At 37.8% G+C, this 16,605-nt stretch overlaps 1 protein-coding gene and 1 long non-coding RNA gene across 9 annotated transcripts in view; one reads left to right on the top strand and one right to left on the bottom strand.

Moving 5' to 3' along the window:
• Positions 1–16,605, bottom strand: part of CACNA2D1 (calcium voltage-gated channel auxiliary subunit alpha2delta 1) — a 361,729-nt gene that overhangs the window by 255,997 nt on the left and 89,127 nt on the right. The window lies entirely within an intron of this gene.
• LOC110392312 lies at positions 2,634–14,957 on the top strand. The gene is made up of 3 exons (XR_002434303.1): positions 2,634–2,712; positions 14,054–14,264; positions 14,751–14,957. It is a non-coding gene; the product is annotated as an uncharacterized LOC110392312 (long non-coding RNA).

The following is a 16,605-nucleotide window of genomic DNA, read 5'->3' as shown; positions in this document are numbered from 1 at the left end:
TACTAGAAAAATCTAATTCAGGATTGAAATCTTTAATCAAATACATGAGTTCACTGCAGGATTAAGGGACTCAGTGTATCTTAGAAAAATAATGTCATTTTAAGGACTTCTAAAAGAGTTACCATACTTTTGTTCTTCTCAGTGTATTCCCTCAGTACGCAAAGACTTCACAAGACCTTATTTCATGAATGTGCATAGTCTCCATTAACATTTGGAATGATAAATATCTATGTACATATATATATATTCTATTTTCTTTTAAATATCAGTAATAACATTTAAATTAAATGTAATAATTCAGTTTCATCATTTTTCATTCACTTTAATTGGACTGAAAAGTTCTACTCTTGTTTACTTTTTCTGCATAATCCTACAACTTCACCTGCAGCTGGGAGATATTCTGCTGAGTGCTCTTGGCCACGAGCTGTGAATTATACTGGAGAAATATTATCAAAGACACTAAAACTTCTGCTATGAGCTAGGGTGGGACCACACAATCATAAAGGTTTCATTTAGACTAAAAATCTATGAATTTTGTCCTTCCAGGGTAAAATCAAATATAAAATCTATTCTTACTTACTTTATGAAAGAGATGAAAAATTCAATTCTGTACTCAAAGAAAAAGAAATATTGGTCTGAGTTCACAAATTAGAGACAGTGAGATATCTGTTGCATTCCTTGTTTTGAAAGCTGTATTTGCTCCTGCTACAGGTTGAGTTGCTCTCCATATGCCATGGACAGGAAGGCTTTTCATTTAGGTGCAAAGTAAATGTTTCCCTGTTAACTTTATATTTAATAATCTCATTCATTAGTAATTTTGGTGAAGCTGAAGGAGCATATGTATTTTGTTATCAAGTTCCAAACTACGTATCCACAGTGACACCTTGAGAATGAGTATAGGGTGATCGCTTACCTTTGCAACTCAAAACTGCTTTTGTAGTCTTACATGGAAGAAAAATGTTTTATCAATAATTAAAGTAACAAAGTCTGCTGGGCATTAACTTACAACTGAAAGTAAATAAGCATTGAAGCTTAGTAAAATTGATTGACACTACTTTAGCAAAACAGGATATCATTCTATTTCATTACTGTTGCTTTATTTTAAGAGTAAGATAACACAATGAACTGTGATGGATGAGCTCCAGGCCCTAGAAATGTAAGAGTGACAAAGTATACAGCTATCACTCTCTGTGGAAAGTTGTTAGATCACAACTACGTGTTGTCACTGATCTGTACTGAACAAGAATAACTGTATTCCTATCCTACACTTCCTGAGAGCAATTTAAAAAAAATACAGAATTTGTCCTAGTGTGCTCTACAGCAGGAGCAATCTTGCATAGCAGCAAATTCCTATAATGCTTGAGGAGTACTGCATACTGACAGACTCAACCTAAACAGAACTAAAAACACACAACTAACAATAAAGGTATCTCAAAAACAGAATCAAGAACCAAAAGTTTTGTCATCATACACACAAAAAAAGGACTGTGAACATAAACACATTATGAAAGTACAGAAGAGAAATTTTGTAATCTAAAGGGTAAGCATTGAAATCAAATATAAAGAACCACTGGGATGCAGGGATAAGGAAGTTAGTACTAGTCAAGCCTGCTTTGGCAAGAACAGGGAAATAAGGCAGGGTTTTTTCTTTGCCAGAGTTGTTCTTTAGTTTGGTGATAGCACCAAGAACAAGGATGACAAATGTAAAAATTTAAGGGAATGAACATGAATCAAGGAGGCCAAAGAATATGCATGTTTCTTCCCTATGGATTTTTACTCATCTACTGAATTTTTCTACTGAAAAATGACCTAAGTCATGTCCCTTTCCAGTATTCATTTTCTTATTTTGTCAAAAAACAACTGTTACTGAACAATATTGTGACAGTGTTTTAAGCTAATAGCATCTTAATCAGCTGTGAAAATGAAGCAAACGCTACCTTGAAAAATGTCTCTTGTATCAATGAAAAAAATAATAAAACTTGCGCTTACAAGCTCTTTGGAAAAGTAAGTGTGCCCATTTCTTCTTGTTCTTACTAATAGTTGAAAGCTAACATCTAGGACTCTGCTTCCTGTCCCTCACAACTTCTCTTCAAAACTTCTCTGGACTTTACTTCCCCTCTCCATGGGTATTTTAAATATATTCCTTCCTAAAAATCAAAAAATCACAGTGGAAAAAAAAAAAAAAAAAGAAGGGGCGTATTGTACAGCTGGAAAGGAAAGAGAGGGACTGAGAGGCTGAAAGTGAGTAATCAATGGCTCGACATTTAACTGGTGGCTGGGAACAAGCAGAACACATGAGGGGTCAATAATGAGGCCAATATTGTTCAATATCTTCATTGACAACCTGGATGATGAGACAAAGCACATCCTCAGCAAATACAAAAGTGATGCTAAATTAGGCAGAGCGCTTGACATGTTGAATGTCAGACCTCAACCCAAACAGACCTTGAGAAACCTGAGAATTGAGTCAAAAGAAACATCCTAAACTAAAGGACAAAAATCTGTACCTACAATGGGATAATCCCATGCATCAAAAGCAGGTGGAAACTAACTCAGTAGAACACCCTGCAGAAAAGGACTTGGAGAAAAGGCCACACCTAAAATGAGTCAACAATGAGCTGTCATTGCAGAACAGGCAGAGCATACCTCAGCTGCACCAGGAGCAATGTGGCCAGCAGACCAAGCAATGTTCTTACTCTCTGCACAGCTGGGGTGAGGCTCCATCTGAAATACTGTGTCCACCTGCATTCTTCTCAGTTCAATAGGGACACTAAGAAATAAGAATGGGTTCAAAAGAGGAGTACCAGGATGGTCGTTGGCCCAGAACATGTGATCTAGAAGAATTTGAGGCTATTCAGTTCAATAAAGCAGAGGAGAAGGGTTCATTCAGTAGAAACCTACAACTGTTTGCAGTATTGGCAGGCAATACAAGGATCAGTTACCACAAATTGGTGCTTTAAAAGTTTGGGTTTAATATTAAGGAGAAAATGCTCACACAGAGAGTGGTGCAGCTCTGAATCAAGAGAAGCTCTTGAATCTCCACCCTTGAAGGTTTTTCAAGACTTGGCCAGGTAATGCTACAGCTGACCCCAGTTCTTGTGCTGGCAACAGTTCCACTTGAAGCAGTAGCCTGAATTAGATGACCTCCACAGGTCTCTTCCCATTAACATTTCCATGATTTGATAGTCACTGTGACATAGATGCAGTTGGCATATGGCAGAAATATTTAATCTATAAATTATTCAGTCTGAAGAAGAGCCCCAAAGGTCTGTATTTCAAAGCAGCATTTTGAGAAACCTAGCATACGCACTCTTTGACTGCACTTTGGGGGCAGCACAGAGAAGCAAATAGGACAGAAGGGGAAGGCATAATAAAGGAGGAAAGACTCAGACCGTCTGGGTTGAAAGTGTGTAGATCTCTAGGAAGATAAATAGGAAAGAAATAACAGAAGGTTGGGAAAAAGATAAGAGATAAGAAGAGAAGCCAGCTGGAAGATTTGGAACTGCTGACGAAAGCAGATGGAAGGAAACCTCTGGAGGTTCCTCCTGCTCATGAAGACTCAGTCTAAGATGAGCAGCATAAAAGAGAAAGGAGGGACTTTCCATGCAGGGAAACAAGGATGCAATGAGGAGGCAGACTAAGGGGGAAGGAAAAAAGAAGGACAAGCAGAACAGAAATGTAAATAGCAATTATATTTAGCAGTAATTAAGTAAAATAATTTCTAAATAAAAGTACAGATTTTGCTGCATAGCCCTAAGCAGAGTACAAGCTTCCTAAGTTTCACTAATTTCCTTTAAGTAGAGATTTATGTGAAGTAAAACACAGAGAGTATCTAAAAAGCAAGTTGTTCTGGCACAGATGGAAGCTGGTGCTTAAAGACAGGATTTGTCTACCCACCTTAAATGCTGTGGTCATGATCAGAGAATCAATAGCATTCAAAAAAAGACAAAAAGGCAAGGAGAAACCAATGCATAATTAGTGTGTCAAAAACAGCTATTGCAAAACAATTTTTACATTTTGTCAGTAATGTAAATCAACAGACACTGATGCAGAATTAATTAAGAGCTACTGCTGACTGCTAAATTACTTCATTCCAAGCTACTAATTGATCAGCAAGAATTTCTGAGTAAGTTACTTAGAGTTTGTTTTGGCTATTAAAATCAAGCCCTCAGTAAAGGCCGCAGGTTCTAATATTTCCCACAGAATGCTTTGCATATGAGACAGTCCAATTTAACTCTGCAATGAAGATTTCAGAGCACATACTCCTCTCAAATCTCTATAGAAGACACATTTTTTTTCAAATCTAAAGGAAATCTGACTTTTAAAATGGCAAAGTAGTAGCTTTTTAGTGCAATTCTACTGTATACAAATTTTAGAGTGTACGCTTAAAGACAGAGTAAGGTCTGCAAAAATTCTGCATTTTTTTTTTTCATTCGTAAGTCTGAAGTCACTTAGCATGTCATCAAACTTAAGCTTTTCAAACTGCTTTTGACAAACAAGATTTAAGTACTGTTGAGAAATTTACCACAAAATGTCCCCAGAAATGCTCCTGCTGTTTTCAGAGGCACAGTACCATGTGATAATTCATTCTAAAGGTCTTTGAAAACAGAGCTGGAGCTCTCCTTTTCATTATTTTTTTTTCAGTCCTCTGTCGTGCTGAAATAAAATCTACAAATTTGACTTCTCTTCTTCTAGTTGGATTCATCTGGCCTCACAGGAATTCTAGTGGCAGAGCATCATGTCTGCTACAGCCTCTGCACTCTGTAGTCTTTGCTATCTCCTCTCTTCGTGAGCTGATGTTACAGACTAAAACCCATAGCAGATATAGATGAGGTGAGAAACTCAAAGGCCTCAGATATTAACATCAGATATCCCCCCATATCCAGTGACTTTTGATTTGTTATAATTCTTTAATACTGAAAGGTTTTTCAGAATGTCACAGCAGAACATTTTTGATTGTCCCTCTTCAACAAGAATCTTTAGAATCATACAATCATTAAGGGTATAAAAGACCACTAAGATCATCTAGTCCAACCATCAACCCACCACCACCATGCCCACTAGAACATGTATCATCTACGCGTCTTTAAAACCTCCAGGGATGGGGACTAGCTAGCACCAGATTTCCAATTTGAGTTTTCTTCATTAACTTGGAATTAGATCTCAGATTAAGAAACGTTAGCGTTTTGCTAATTTAAGAAGCAGGTTTTTTTTTATTTCAGCCCAAAATGGCAATAACTGCACACAATTGCGTGTTTACACAGAAGTTTTGAAAACTGGGGGAACGCATCTTGCAAACCAGCTGCTCTTGTGAGTTGCAGCATGCATACAAAAGAGACTGAAGATCACAAGTTCCTTGTAGTTTTGGATTCAGCCCGGAAGTACATCTACAAAAACAGATCCTAATGCTGAAGAATCAAATATGAATTGAATCAAAAAATGCTACAGTAATTAGATTCAGGGGTTGAGTTGAACTGACGTTAGATATGAATTCTAATGTAAATGGCATTTACTCCTTTCTGAATCCAAATGTTTCACTGTCAATTTGAACCAATTAGTACTGTCTGGCTCTAAATGCTGCCCTCTCTCTCCTCTCCCTTCATCATACATGCTTTCATTATTTCAAGCTGATCTCACAACTCATCAGTTAAAAAGCTTGCTTAACAATTCAACAACAGCATAGGGTAGAGATCTTTTTACTGTCTAGTTTTCTTAACCCAATATGCAGTATATTGCATATTTGTCCATAACAAACATTTTTCCTATACTTCCTTCACAACAATCTTAAAAGAAATAGGTAATATTAGAAAATAGAAGCAAAGGCTTCTGCAACGCAATCACAGTTACATAGCACTAAGGCCTTTGCATTTGTTATTAACTTTAGATCTACTTTCTCATGCCTTCCCATGTCTGGTACAAAGAACCAGGAACAGTAGCAGCACATTATTATCTTCTTTTGAGGTTGTTCCAATGCAGGTTTGCATATGACAGAGAACTTTTACTATCTCTCTTAAGGACAGTAAAGAGAACATCTGTCTTCCACATACCAAACCCATCAGTGCTCCCTGTCTGTGAAAACTGACAACTTGTTGTACTAATCAGATTGCTTGTGATTTTGCTGCCATCTGATGTATTCTCACAAAGGGAACTTCTCGTCTGTTTCTCCAGAAATGTAAAGTCTTTCGCCAGCATTTGTACCAGAAATGTGCAACCAACTCATCTTGGCAATGGCTCTTTTGATTCCATTTCTCAGTTTTTTCCTTGTCCCTCCTGCATTTTAGCAGTCTTTAAAAAAATGCTAATTGTTGGCTGACAAATTCTCCATTTGTGTACTTGCAATTTCTATACCAATTCATTCCTTTCATACTATGTTCATTCATGCTTTCTGAAAGCAAACAGAGTAAGCAAATGATTTATATTTACTAATCTGTACGTAAACACTTCATCCTTAAGAGAGTTTTGCAGAGTGAAGGATGCACATTTGTAGTTTGGCAGTTTCTCTAACTTTCCACATCTGTGGAATAACATCGGGTAACACGAGGTTATCTAAACTACTCCACATCCTCCTCTCATAAATTTTAAGAAATAATGAAAAGATAAAAAGATTTCTCTTAATTTAAACATCCGTGATTTTTTATTATTTTCATGATCCAGTTCTTACTGAGATAATAATAAATTAAAAAGATCTGCCTGCTACTTTAAAAATAGTAAGCCCTCTGTACTTGTTGTCTGGTATGCCCTATAATTTATGGGCCAAGTCAGGAAAGATCAGTTAATTTCATTTAAACATATCCTAGTATTTGTTAGCTGAAGATTTAACTCAGTAACTGTGTCCCTATAGTGTGATAACACAAACAATACAACCAGGCTTTAATAAAGGCATATTCTCAAGCACAAGCACTACACAATGTTTTAGTCACCAAGCAGACATGTCTCAATGGTGATGCCGATGAAGTGGCAATGTAAACCCTACTGCTTTAATTAAACATGAGAACTTACAAAGGACCTCCAGCGAGAGACTTTTTATCTCTCAGAGCGGCTTTCTGAAAAGAAACTGGTGCATGCAATACTTTTGGATGCTTCCCAGAACGCCCCCAAGTTAACATATCCCCTTTTCATCAGAGTTATTTGAAATGCAAAGATCCACCCCAAAGAGAGGAGTCAGCACAGGCTGTTGTTCAATACTTCCACCTTAACTCTACTGCTCTTCTGGACAGGATAGCACAGTTGGTGACATAAGGTAAAAGAGCACTTCACCTCAGGTTCCTATCCAGATCTATCACTCCTGCAAGGAGTTCTATCATTATCCCAGGAAGGGGCCCTCCTGCAGAGAACCCATGGCCTGTATGTGCTTTTTGTACTCACTCCAATGAGACAAGTACCATCTAGCTGGGTTTAACACTGTCATTTTCATTGAGAACCTGTAATTATCTTCTAAAGGCGACACTTCAGTCTCTTTAACTGATGAAAGGCCAAAGACTCTCAATGGCACAAAGTGACAAATCACAGCCAGCTAGGGGAATATCTCGTCAGAGCTGATTCACATAAAGACACAGCATTTAATGGCATTTGCACAGTATTGCAGTTTAATGTCCTTCTGCGACTCAAACTCCATATAAGTATTTCACTTATTTAATCAGTTCTACTCTGTTCACTCCTTTAATATACAGCTAGATGTCCAAGGCAAGTCTGATTATTTTCTCATAACACTGTAGGAACTTTGCTGCTCTGGACTCAATGGACTGATCAGCAGTGGGAACTGTAGCTGAGAGATGAAATCTATATAGGGTGATAAATATTTATCAGTATCGTCTTTATTAATAGACAATCACAGTACTAATTCCAAGAACATACGACAGTACATTCTTTGTCTTATAATGGGAAATAGAATCACAGACTCACCAAGGTTGGAAAAGACCTCCAAGATCACCCAGTCCAACCATCCACCTATCACCAATATTTCCCACTAAACCATGTTCCTCAGTAAAGCATATAAACATTTCTTGAACACCTCCCTGGGCAGCCCAGGTTTTCTTAACGTCCAATCTGAATCTCACCTGGCGCAACTTGAGGCCATTCCCAATAGCTCTATCCCTAGTCACATGGGAAAAGAGGCTGACTACAACCTCTCCACAACCTCCTTTCAGGCAATTACAGAGAGTGATAAGGTCTCCCCTGAGCCTCGTCTTCTCCAGACTGAACAATCCTAGTTCCCTCCGCCACCCCTCGTAAGATTTGTGCTTCAGACCTCTCCCAGCTTCACTGCTCTTCTCTGAACACACTCCAAGGCCTCAATGTCTTTCTTGCAGTAAGGGGCCCAAAACTGGACACAGTACTCGAGGTGCGGTCTCACCATGGCTGAATACAGAGAGTAATTACTTCCCAGCTCCTGCTGGCAACACTATTTCTGATACAAGCCAGGATGCCATTGGCCTTCTTGGCCACCTGGGCACATTGCTGGCTCATGTTCAGCTGAGTGTTGACCAACACCCCCAGGTCCATTTCCTCTACACAGTCTTCCAGCCACTCTGCTCCACGCCTGTAGCGTTGCCTGGGGTTGCTGTGGCCAAAGTGCAGGACCCGGCACTTGGTTTTATGGAGCTTTATCCCACTGGCTTCAGCCCAGAGATCCAGCCTGTCCAGATACTCCTGAAGGGCCTTCCCACCCCCAGGCAGATTGACACTTCCTGCCAGCTTGGTGTCATCTGCAAGAGTGAGTGCACTGAATGTCCTCATCCAGGTCATCAATAAAGATACTGAACAGGACATAATAAATCACATTAAGTTTATCTAGGCCCTTCTCTTTGAAAACTAAAACTGTTTTTACAGACTGTTGTGAAATACAAATACTTCCTGAAGCAGAAAATGCACTGAACTGTACATAATACACTATGATCCTATAGGTTAAGTTAGAGTAAGAACAGGTGATGGAGGGGATAAAATTTTTCATCCAGAACTGGGTTAATTTTTTAAATAGTTCAACACAGCATAGTTTTCTAAAGCAGAGTTTGTCTTCATTAGCTACATCAAGTTACTGAAGTGTCTGGTCTCACAAAAAACAAGTCTTTTTCTCTAAAACTACCATAACTTCAGCAGGGAGATAATTCACACACTGTTAACTTCCCCAGGTAGCATCTAATCAGACAACAAACAAGGACCAAAGCAATAAAGCAGGTTTAGAAGATACAAAATGAATATTTACTTAGCATAGCACTGCAAATCTCTCCAGGTCTGAACAAATCAAACATTGTTCTCTAGTCTTTACAATCATCCTTGTCCTCAAAAAATCTCTTGAAGGGTCCTAGCACTGAAAGACACTTAGATTTACTTGCTCATCTGCACTGTTCCTGTAAACTCCCTTGTGTGTATGCAACAAGATGTAAGAGAAACTTGAATCACTGTCAGAACTTTTAGCCTACAGTAGTGCCCCATGATTTTTTTCCCTTCTTCTTTACTTACAGTCTGTTAGTAGAGTACAAAGTAGAAAAAAGGGGGAGAAGGAGAGAAACGGGAAAAATAAGATTAAGATTCATCTGACTGGAGGTCTACAGCAGAGGCAGTCCAGCCTTTCTCTCATCTGCAGGTAGGTGTCTGAAGCGGACCAAATGAATCGTGAAAAAGCCATGGAAATGGCTGTTTCTCTCCATTGCCTGCAAAGGTTTTTTAGATAACTAGCTTACATGCAGACATCTATATCACAGAAACCGGAATTTCTTTACATGAAAGTGTGATCAAACAATCCAAATCTTCCAAGGAAATGAGGCTCTAAACCATCATATGTTATTTAAGCTCTTAACCCTAGCAAGAAGGGTTTTTCAGCTAGCAACTTGTAATGAAAGGACTGAAGCACAAATCCTGCCATGCGGGCATTAAACTGACAGTTAAACTACAACACAGTCATGTTCATAGTTAGTAACTCATAGAATCATAGAATCCTAGAATGGTTTGTGTCAGGAGGGACTTTAAAGATCATCTAGTCTGACTGCCCTGCCATGGGCAGGGACACCTTCCATTAGATCACATTGCTCAAAGCTCTGCCAGTTCTGACCTTGAACACTTAAAGGGGTGGAGCATCCATAACTTCTCTTGTTCCAGTATCACATCACTCCAATAGTGAAGAACTCCTTCCCATATCTAATCTCAATCTACCCTCTTTAAAATTAAAACTTTTACCCCTTGCCCTGTCATTACAGACCCTAGCAAAAATATCCTACTGTCACAATGAAACAAATATCAAGATAAGTAGCATTTGAGAGCATAAATATCTCAGTGTGATGTGATGACTTCTTTCGCAATATTCCAGAAAACCTGAAATCACTCCCTTGTATAAACGCTAAATGTAAACTGGACACAAGCCTCACTGGAATCTTCAGTGACAAGTTTTGGTGCTTTGTTTCTCTAGAATACTGTTAATTCATTTTTATAATTTAAATTTTCCAACAGGTTTAACGTTCAGCTCTGAACCAAGCAAAACCTTTTGTTTTCCTGAATACAGAAAAGAATCCAAGGATCAAGCCTGAGTAATTATGTCTGCCTATAATACAGTCTCCTTTGAGGGACAATATGCCCACTGTTATGAAATATAAAACCATAGTAACATTTATCTGTATGAAATGAAGTCTCATAGCATCAGTCCTCACTTCAGAAATCAATAAAAGACTCTGATGCTTAATATTTTATTGCTTATTCTTAGACTGTCTTTCTCAGCTTTTACTGAGTTACTAGGTTTTAGTAAGTCACAAAATCCACATGATCCAAGATAGGATTTAAAGTAGTATTTCAGTCTCTGTTACTGCAGCTTTGTTATAACCTGTAATGGAGAGGAATTTATCACAGGTCCTGCCTAGTACATGGCAAATTAGGCTTGGAGTCTTTACCTCTTCAAAATATGTTTACTGGAAGAAAGAGCTCTCTGGCTGTCTGATGGCTGCTGTTAAAGGGGTCAAAAATAATTAATGTGCTAGAGGCTCTCTTACTGCTGAAGTTAATGAGATTTACTGTTCTGACAATTAAGTGCTCCTGTGTCACCTATTTCGTCTCTTTCCATGACAGATTTAGGTTTTGGACTGTATATATTCAGTTAGATTCAGCCTTATCAAATTATGGACCTATATAAACTATGGTCACCTTATCAAACTATGGTGACCTATATAAAAAAAAAAATCCATATCCTACAGGCAATGTATAAAATTGAGTTTCTTTCCCGATTCCTAACTGAGAAACACCAATACAGGGAAAACTCTATGCCAACACAAAGCAATCCTTTCATCCTCTACCATGAAGGCTACATCAGCCAAGTAAATCACCTTACTATGTGCCCCCTTTTCTTTCTGATGTGGAACAAGTAGTTTGTGGGGTGCTGGTTTCTCGATGCCATATCTTCAGTTGTTTCCTGTTGTTGTTCACCCTTCTGTTTTGCAGTCTTCAGTTAAGTTCCTTAGCTGCTAATCCACAGGTAAACTGTCCTACAGTCTTCTCTTCCACATTACATGAGAAATTTGCAATCTATTCTCACCCATCTTTTGACTCAAGCCAGCATCTTTAAAATCTATGGACACAGCCCTGAGTCTGTTTTCTTTTCAAACCCAAAATCCCAAACCTAATCATAAAAGCTTAATACCTGTAAGGAAAAGTTAATAAAAAATCATTTACTGATCAATTATAAAAGACAGAAGATGAGGATCGAGAGAACCATGAACATGGACAAAATAATCAATTTCTACTGTGTTCTCTTCTTTTTCTTTCATCTTTTTGATCTTGCCTATTTCAAGTCTCATCTGGCTTTCCCTTACACACAAATTAACACTTGCTTCTGCCTGAATCCACCTATGATGTTTCTATGCTATTACAGTTTCTTCTTTGTTTTCAGCCTATGTTTCTGGCCCCACATTCGTGTATCTTCTCTCCCTTTGCAGCAGTTTGCAGACCCATGAGACAAATTTTAATTATACTTAAATGGACACTGATATATAAAATCACTGCTGTGTATGGATCAGGTGCTCTTGTCATTTTGCCAAGGGATTCTTTGTTTGCTGAGATCCACTGTTAACAAACTAAATCTATTGTGTTGCCTTTATAAAAAAGACTACAGATTAAATTCCACTACAGAACAAAAGCACACAGTATGATATTTCAGTGCAATTTCTTTAATTTGCATCTTAAAGTTGTAGCAATTGTCTGCATGCACTCCATTCTTTTAATGACAATGCTGCTCCTTGACTCCCATGAAGAGAAGGTAAACAAATTACCTGAAGGTCTCCAGTATTGTTATAAAGGCCTCCCCATTCCTGGAACCAAGATTTTTACTTTAATTATGCATCATTCAAGGTTTTCACTTTTATATAACATTGTGAAAAGCAATTTGTTGCAGTGAGAGCAACTTTGTTTTTTTCTTACATCTGTTAGCAGATTGTGGTATTGGGGACTTTCAGTAACCACAGAAATCATTCAATGTCATTTTCAGAGGACTGAAAAGTATTGTTCTGCCTCCACAACACATCATTTTATAAGCTCATATTAGACACAAGGAAAAAAATAAATAAAAACGTGTCCACATTTTGAGGAATATAACATTTTATTTTAAGGGATAAGGGGGAAGAAAAACATCCAAATGATAATATTAACTTCATTTTTCCCCATATCCATTCTGTAAAGTTATTTTGAACAACGTAAAAACAAATAGAGCAGGATAGAAATGCAGGGCTCAGGCTGGAGAATATCCATTTATGTGTGTATTAAGTGAAACTACCTCTGTGTGTTATCAGAGCTGGGGGGGAAGAAGGGAAAAATGAAAAAAAAAGCAGGAAAGAAAAGCAATAGGAACAACAAAAGAAAAGGCTAGCAATACTCGTTTTGCTCCTTTTCTACATGGAGATTAATTCTACCTCTCTTCCATCCAAACAAGATTGATGCCATGATGTCCCTCAGGCTAATTTGGGACAGCCTGACCAATCTACCCAATCTACAAGTGTCACAGTGCAGCACTGTGAGTCTAGCTCACAGGAAAAACCGTGACATAGGAAACATAGCCTGGCTAACAGGGAGAAGGACATCAAAATGTCAGCTAATTTACAACTCATCTACTACTCATTAAGCCTGTCCTTTACACACTGCTTTTGTTGGCTTTCTTTTTCTTTTTTTTTTTTTTTCTTCACTAAAATACCACCTTCGTCTGAGGACACTCAAAATTAGCATGACTGCAATTTGTTTTTTGGCTTCCAGAACATGGCCTGGAGAGCAAATCCCCATGGCCTGCCATGCCAGTCAATTAGTGTACTGCAGTTCAGCCTTATCTGATTTCCTTCATCCCTACCGTTGCTAGATGGCCCATGGCACATTCAAAGAACTTGATTTGCTATTAGCTAAGTTCCTTACATTCAAGCAGATCCAGAAGAAATTCACTGCCCTCACATCCCCCCGTCTTTTCCTTTTTTTTTTTTTTAAATACATGCACTTGTTGCTGCGATTTTCCCCTGTGCATGTTTTCATCCCTTCCAATTCAAATAGCCGAAACCCTGCTGATTACTACTTGCTTGTGTTTCTGTGTGTGTTTTGCTGTCTGGTTACCTGTTCAGACTAAAACATCTGTTCAATATGTTTCACTGCACTGCCCAGACAGTGACAAAAATAAATGTCAGAGAGGAATTGAAAATCAAAATCCTCAGTTGGAGTTAGCCCTCCTTCCTCAATGAGAACACGTGCCACAGGTAGTACCAGTTTTTTACAACACATCCAATGGCTCCATGCACTTACTCAGTTAATATGCAATTGCAAATTGCTATAATATTTCTTACATGAGAATAAACTCACTGTGCTTCAGGATCAGAACTGCTTACTAGTGGCAGTCTAGGTCAGATTTCCAAGATAAATTATTCTGAAGACAGAGAAGCATCTAGTGATGAATGCCTAAGAATGCGAAGAGCTTGGATTCCATTCTCTAATTAAAAATGTGTACTATTGGTCTCATTTTCTTCTATGCTTTAAAAATCCCATTATGTAACTTCTAGTATTTCTGTTTAAATCTTGGCAAACGGCTTTTGGCCCTCCTTTTCAGATCCTGTGCGAATCTTCTTCATGAGGATTTACTGAAAACAATGCGCAAGCAATGTCAGAATAACCTCCTGTTCTATGAAATCAAGCCTCCACATTCCTCAACATTTCTCAACACTTTGGTCACTTACGGGAATGTAACCACTACTGGCATAAAAAGAATTATCCACAAGTTCATAGGCAAGAAGCAGCTAAACTCTGAAGGAATTTAAAAGGTTTGTTATGTCTTTCTCTCCTACAGAAAAGGGAATTGAACTGAAGGGACTGAAAGAGCATCACAGGCAGTGCCAGTTTCCCAGCAGATACAGAGGAAGTCTGCATTCCTAGCTTAGACTAAACAACTTCCTTTTACAAAGCTGCATTTAAACAAATCACATGGTGTGGTTTTTGTGTTTTTTTTTTTCCATTTTATATTCAGTATTTAATAAGTAATGAAAACAACAAGTCCTTAAAGATAGCTATGAAAATGAACCCATTGTGGCATGACTTGTGTCAGTGAATTACACTTTCTTGCAGACACCTCCAAAATGTATTGCAAAGACAATGTATATATAAATATATGGCATGCAATCCACTCGGACTCCATGACAAAGCAATGCTTCAGCAGACGCACAAGGACTGGCACTACTGGCATATCAAGTCTTAATTTTGAAAACCTCCAAAAAATTGATAAGTAACTGTAATCTTCTTGTCTTTGTCAGTTTATCTAGGACCTTCAATATGCTGTGAGCTGCTGTGAAACACCTTCTGACAGAACTGCTAACAGGACTAAGAAAGCATTTCCAGACATTTTTCAAGCAATCACCAAGCCATTGCCTATGGAATTTACTTGTTGATCACAACTGTTTCCTGTTGGCTTTCGCTGTAGTGCTCCATTTTTATCACAATCACTACAACTGTAGGTAAAATAAAATTGCCTACAAAGATATCCGAGCCTAAACTTTTATTCAATTTTTGTGAGAAGTAGCTATTACAGCAGTTCTTATTACACAGCAAAAAAAAGTTTAACTGCAATACTTTTTTAGTCTTTGTTTTTCTGTCTCTTTATTTAGATAGTAGTATTATCTGATATATTAAGTGACTTATAAAGGTTAGCTAGATCATTATTGAGTTTTTTAATTGACAGCATAGGAAACTTCCACAGATGTCTAAGTCACTCTGGCACATGTTGATATAAATACTATCCCATTAAAATACTCTGCTTAAGGGAGCAAAAAATTTGCTTCCATCAACACTTACCACCTTCCACACACAGTTGCCATTCCTCATCCAAACACATCAAAAAGATTCTGGAAATCTCTTCAGAGTTTAGATGCAATTTGAGAAGATGCAAGTTTATTCTGAAGTGGTAAGATCAATCATACAGCTATCTACTATCATAAATTTAATTCTATACAATGGAATGCAATTCTGTCATTTCCAGGCTGAGAAATGATAGTCAGCAAAGAAGCAATTAACAGTATAATATTTTTGTGAACGTAATATTAGACAGTACAGAAGTAAGAATGAACTGATCTTCTGTAGGTTTTGAAGCCACTGTGAAAATGCCTTCTGTTGAAAACACACACTAGTAGCGTGCAAACAGTAATGAGGTCCAAGTCACTGCACAGGAGTAACCTGACACAAACGTCTCAATGGAACGGCAGGAAGAAAAGCTCCCCTGCTGAACTGAACATAACTCACAGCTAAATAATAAATCAGAGCATGTAGACAAGCATCTTTCCAGATCATATCTTGTTCCCACTACTCTGCCACTTCACATCCCTCCTACAAGTTGTAATGCAAGGTCAGTGGTTGACCCAGCTGCAATTTCAACTGGGACCTCCCCAGAGAAGCCTTAACAGAGGCATTTCATTTAAACAGCACTACCAAGACTATTTACTACTAATTTACTACTACTTAATAATCTATAAGACTATACAAAGCAAAACTAAATGCTAAGCAAAAGAAAAAGAATAAAAATCATATTTCTGTTATGATGTGGCTTTCAATAAGAGAAAAGCTAAGCTGATGAGTCTTTTATAGTAACTCTTGCAAACCTCCACAGCTCCTAAGAGTTTATAGCTATTTATATAATGCACATATACACAAGTCTATTTATTTATTACAAACGCAGTTCTAGACCTGAACTATTGGTTCAGACAGATCCGGCAAGACTTAAGTAGTGCTAATTCCATCCCAATTGAATCCCTTTAGCAGAACTGTAGAAAGCCCGATTTCTGCTACAGCAAGGACATGGGTAGCTTAACTCACATTTCATAACCTTACCTAAAAAGTTGAATATGCAGAAACCACCCCTAAGCAGCAAATGTTCAAATTCCACATAGACCTACATGGTTAGAAATGTTGTGCCCATTCAGTATAATATTTCAGTAAGAATGTAGCAGAAGTCTAGGGCAAACTAGATAACTTCCCACCATGTGAGAAATTCTGTTCAGTGCTACCATTGTTTATTATTATATTCACTATTACAACATTTTTCAACTTTTTTTTTTTAATTCCACATCATACTATAGATTTTAAGGATAAGAATGCCAGTAATAATATTTACATGCT

Source organism: Numida meleagris, chromosome 1 (genome assembly GCF_002078875.1).
Source record: "Numida meleagris isolate 19003 breed g44 Domestic line chromosome 1, NumMel1.0, whole genome shotgun sequence".
Lineage (NCBI taxonomy): Eukaryota > Metazoa > Chordata > Aves > Galliformes > Numididae > Numida > Numida meleagris.
This window is presented reverse-complemented; position numbering and strand designations above follow the sequence as displayed.